The sequence below is a fragment of the Lolium perenne genome, chromosome 4 (assembly GCF_019359855.2).
Source record: "Lolium perenne isolate Kyuss_39 chromosome 4, Kyuss_2.0, whole genome shotgun sequence".
NCBI lineage: Eukaryota > Viridiplantae > Streptophyta > Magnoliopsida > Poales > Poaceae > Lolium > Lolium perenne.
In genome coordinates this window covers 222,317,238-222,323,237 of record NC_067247.2, presented here as the reverse complement: position 1 = coordinate 222,323,237, position 6,000 = coordinate 222,317,238, and positions in this window count along the sequence as shown.

Below are 6,000 nucleotides of genomic sequence, written 5' to 3'. Positions count from 1 at the left end.
AGATCGTTTTAACCTAATATTGATCAAGCAGGACCACCATGTTATCGTAGATCTAATACGACCCATGGGTGGATCGGCTCCTTGAGCCGATTCACAGGATAACCTGAGAGCCGATCGAGGCTCGTATTTAATGTTTACGTGTCCGCCATGCAGGAAATTAATCGAAGCAATCCATCACCTTCCTGACCAGGTATAGGTCAGGTGGCATGCCCTCGCACCAGCTAGGACGTGTGCCGGAGCATTGCGGGCCGTTGCCCGAGGGACCAGGGCCCACCAGCAGTTCTGGGAGCCTCCCGGCTCTTCGTGTTGCTCGTCGCTGCTCGCCGGTGGGTTTTGGCAGGCAACATGTTCTCCATCTGCTGGCGCCACCCATCAGAAGTTGTGTCCATAAACAGTGGCTTGCCCTAAATAGGAAGTCCAAGGATCATGGAAACATCCTGAAGAGTAGGGGTCATCCCGCCGGCCCTTAAGTGGAAGGTGTGCGTCTCCGGCTTCCACCGGTAGACAAGGGCGGTGAGTGTCGCGACGTTCATGCTCGCCCCCCCCCCCCCCGGCTTACAAGCGTGATGAACGGGAGAAGACCGGTAGGCTGGATGAACTCCGTGTACCTCTCGTCATACGGCATTTCAGTTACTGTGCCGTGGTAACGAATCTTCAAGGGGTGAAGAACCCTTCTCTTCTCCGTCATATGAAAAGCCCGGTGATCCTGGTCATACTCATGATCTATAAGATACACCATCCTACATGTTTACATAAATACACCATATTATGAGCCATTCCTAACAAATATGAGTTATTCCTACGCAAATACTAGGCATATGTAACACATTTGAATGCATTAGCCATTTTGGTTCCACTAACAAATATGAGCCACACATACATGAGAATATATCTAGGGTTCCAAGATATCGAGTGTGTCAACACACACATACATACATATACATACATAAGAATATGGTTACATACATATCTAGGGTTCCTACACATACACATTCAACTTATATTTGATGTCTAGGGTTCCAACAAATCTAGGGTTTCAACACATAGATACATGAGAACATGGATTCAACTTCTAAGATTTTCATATCTAGGGTTCCATGTCAAAATCGAATTAAATCCGAGAAAATCATGGATGAAAAGAAGGGGATCGAGGGAGAATACCTTGAGGAAGGGATTGGGAAGAGATTGGCCGGGCAGATCTGATGATTTTGTGGCGGATTTGGTGGGAGGGGAGGGGGAGGAGGAGGAACCGCCGGCCGCCTCTTCTTCTTCACGTGAAACAGAGAGAGAGGAAGCCCTGGGTCGGGCTGGGGGTGGCTCGGGCGCCACACATAAGTGGATGTGTGGCGCCCTTCCGAGTGGCGCCACAGTTTCACAGTGTGGCGCCGATGGGAGCGGCGCCACACATCCTGTCACGTCAGAGCGGAGCACACATCAGCATCGACCACGCCACATAGGATGGACGTGTGGCGCCGCTTGCATGGGCGCCACACAGTGAGGTGTGGCGCCGCTCTGAGGGGCGCCACACAAAAGGGTTAGATGAGTGAAATAGTTTGGCCGGAGGGTCGGTCTGTGCTATACTTTTAGAAAAGGGTTATTTTTGTGTAAATCGCCAGGGACAACAGAGTCCATGTCGATCACCCGGATTTACCCGGTTAGCCAATTTTTAGATTCTCAAAATTTCAAATGAAAATATGAAAGCACGAAGATTTTAGTTTTTTCGAGAATTTTATATATTTTTAATTTTTAAAAAATTAAAAATAATAATTTGATCCTGCATAAAGATTACTATTACTTTTAGCAAATTATAAGATTTTCAAATTTTCAGGTTTTAGGTTTGGGAAAAAAATTAAAATTTAAAATAATTTAAAATAATAAATATTAAAAAAGTTAATTTTATTTATTTATTAAACATTATTATTACATCATTATTTTTGTTTATTAAAAGAATTATTTGAAATTTAAACAATAAAAAAGTGTGACATCGACCAACATGTTAATAGGATTGATATGATACTACTATCAACAACATGCGCGTGAAGCACTTAGAAGCGGGACGGGAAAGAACTCGAAAGTTAAGCATGCTAGTGCTGGAGTAGTGGGAGGATGGGTGACCGACCGGAAAGTTTGACCACGGTTAAGTAATTTGACTAGAGAAACGTGCTAGTGCTGGAGTAGTGGGAGGATGGGTGACCGACCGGGAAGTTTGACCACGGGTAAGTAATTTGACTAGAGATCTTTACTATTATATTGGAGTTGGAGATGGTGTGTCACTTTGACATCAAACATTGGAGCAATCTTAACTGTTAATCATCCATCAGATCGCTCTCAAATCGCCCATCAAACCCATGCCGCTCCGGATGGAAAAAAAAAATCAGAATTTATTGGCTACCAATTAGATCGCTATAAATCAAGGAAACAATCACGTCCACCATTCGCCACTAATTAAGGAAATAAATCACATCATTATTTTTGGAAAGATTAGATTGCATACACCAATCATGTCCAATAAACCAAGATTTATTCCAATACACTGGTGGTGGTCGTGGTCGTACGTAAATAATCTATTGGAGATCGTCCACGCTTTGCTTCCATATGCGCGTGAAGAAAAACCGGTACGTGCTTTTGCTTCCTACGAGCGTGAAGAAAAATCAAAGAAAACTGGATATGATCGGCCTTTTTCTGGATTGAATTGGCCAAACATAGATCAATAGCAACTTCACCTTGACTAGGTTTAGGAATTGCTAGCGGACGCGTTTCCTACATACCAGGTCCTACCCGACTACTCCCACACCAAACAAACGAGGTCAGCAAAGTCGAGATTGACCCCGCGGGAGGCCAACGGCATGCTGGAGAACGACGGCTCGAGGTTGACATAGCAGAAGGCCGGCGACGTGCTAGAGAACGACAGCGTGCTGGACTTGCGTGCGAGAGAGGAGGCGGCGGACGAAGCTCGCAAAAGGCACAGATCAGAGGAGGGGTGAGCTTGTGGGTGTATCTCTGGGCCTCAGGCCGGCGACAGAGAAGAGGGCTGCCAGCGGGGTTGAAGCTGAAGCAACATGGAGAATAATGGAACGACGGCGAGGACGCGCGCGACGCGCTCTAAGATTTAGAATATATGGCAGAAAAGTTACATCTACTTATGAAACAAAAAGTGTCAATGATTGGGAAAAATGGCTTCATTCATTCTTATCCCTTTGTGATCACATTATAATTATAAAAATATATCATACATTCTTGGGCATTTCTATTTATATACTATTGACCATGTATGCTCGTATGAAATTCTTGTAATATTTTAAAAAATTCAAGTCATATTAGTTTTATAGTATTATTAGAGTGGTTCCGTAGCGAAACACGGGCACTCTGCTAGTTAAGTGTAGTTAGAGACTAACTAAAATACTAGAAATTTTGGAAAAAAAAAATAATAAAAAGGAGTGAAAATAATAATTAGAAAAAATGGATAAAAAAATTAACGAAATAGCTTTTAGTACCGGTAACCGGTACCAAAGGTCTCCAGCCCCGTAGGCTCCTCCATGCCCACGTGGAGGCACCTTTAGTACTGGTTCGTAAGAACCGGTACCAAAGGGGGAGTAGGGGTACTAAAGACCCTCTGGAACCGGTACTAAAGGGGGTTTTCTACTAGTGGTGATTATCTTGTACAAGCGAGGCATGTTGTACATGCGCCACCGTACCAGCGCCGCAGCGGTGAGGTGTACCATGCACTCAGGCTCGGGCCCACGGGAGTGCGGCCCATGCGGCCGCACAGGGCCCCAAATTTTGAAATGGGCCACTCCAATGGACTATTGAAGATTACTTCTGAAAAAAAAACAAAGCAAGCCCAGCCCAGATGGTTTTCGCACGAAGCGGACTTGGAGGTTGCAAGTTCAAATCCCCCCGGCAATCCCTCTTGTTGCTCTATTTTCTTTGGCTTTTTTCTATTTGAATTGAAAGCCCACCGGCAGCGCTCTTGTTACCTTATTTTCTTTGCCTTTTTCTATTCGAATTGATGCCTATGACACAAATATTTGATTCCTCATTTTATTAAATAATTACTACGATTTTAATTTATAGAGACTGAGGTAAATTTAATATTGTAATATTGTATTACTCTTGTGAGGATAGTTCTTATAATTGACTTATTTATTACGTATACTTGTTGGAATAACTTTACGTGCATCAAAACCATTTGAAAAAGGTAAATTTGATAGGGCTCCATTAGGTCTTTTTTAAGACCATTGGCTGGTATGGGTTTTAAACCATATTTTTTCTTTTAAAACTATTTATTAAATAATCTTATCGTGAGCTTTAAAGATACGGGCGTCGAGAGGGCCCTAAATTTTGCCGGCCCGACCCTGCATGCACTTGAGCGCGAGCACTGCGGACACCGCCAGCGCCATGGGTGGATCCAGCCTTTAGCTAATGGGGGCGGCTGCCCCCACTCAAATTTCTACCACCTTATAATATGTCATGCTAAATACTGATTTGCCCCCACTTAATAAAAATATTTGCACCACTAAGCACATCTTTGCCCCCACTTAAAACCAATCTTGGGTCCACCCATGGCCAGCGCCACGATGAAGCATGCACCAAATGCACCACCCGCGGTTGCCCCTTGTCGAGGGCGTGTTGTTGGTACAATTGCCATTGACTACGCAGTGGCCACGCGACGCCTCACGCCGGCGTGACAGCTATTGCCCGCCTCCACCCCGGCACTCAGATCACATCCTCGATGAAGATAGATCGATTCACAATGATGGAGTTGGTCGGTGGATACTATGAGGCTCGATGAAGCCGTATATATAACATATGAGCCCTGGGTAACCGCATGTTGACATGGACTCTTTCCGGGAGCGAAGCGTAGAGATCAGATCAGCCACATTTACTTACCTAGCATGGCAGGTGACCTACGAAATTGTACGGACGACGGAAATACGGACGAAACCACGGAAACGTTTCGTACTTTATTATTAAATATAGATATAGATAGATAACTTTTTTTGAGGTAACTAGCATTGCTTGTGCGCGCCTGACGGGCAGAAATTATTGGCTATATCACTCGTTCTTGCCCAACCAGCCCAAATGAGCCGAACGAGCCTTTTCCAACTGACGCTAAGTAAATCGCATCTCATTGTCGTCGACCACGGCAAAGCAAAATCCCAGATCGCACCATCTCCTTGTCCATCGCCGCGTCTCTTCCCTCGTCGGCCGCCACCGCGTTCCTTCCCTCGATAGCGCTCGCCGCGTTCTTCGGCCCTCGTTCTCATGTCGGCGCTTTCTCCCTCCCGTCTCTTGTCATCTCGTCTCCCCGGGCTTATCGATGCGATGTAGACTGGCGGGCTGGCCTTCTTCCACACACCCTTCTCGCTCAGCTCACCACACACGCACGGAAGACGCAACCCCCGATGCCGCCAGCGTGCACTTCCTTGTCGTTGGCACTACTAGCTCCGCCTCCGGCCGACACCACTAGCTCGTGCTCCACCGCATGTCGATGTACCGACACGTACCCTGCTTGGCGAAGGCATGTTATATCACAACTCCGTTGGCGCTACGTACCGATTGGTGAGATGGTGTCCGTCCGATCTGATGTAGACCATGAGGTTTGATTTGGTTGGTTCGGATTTTATGGATCTGCCCACTTTTGTGACTTTTTATATTACTAGCAAAAGTGCTCGTGCGTTGCACCGGGTAAGTAAAATGTGCATATATTCCGCCCAAGCACGATTGCTCCACCGATAATCTTCACCGACAGCGTGGCACTGAGAACTTGTGTGAGTTCCGCCACCATGACAGCGAGCTAGTACTCTGAGTAGCTACTCTTTGTGCATACATGAGCTGCCTCCCGATGACCTTTGGATCACCATGGTTACCCGCTCGTGATCGCTCCGGCGGCAACATAGAAGGTGATGGGACTGCTAGAAAAATACGAACGAATTTACAATGAATTTGTTTCTGTATATATAGAGCCCCTAATAAAAAATAAAACCAGTTAAATAATTC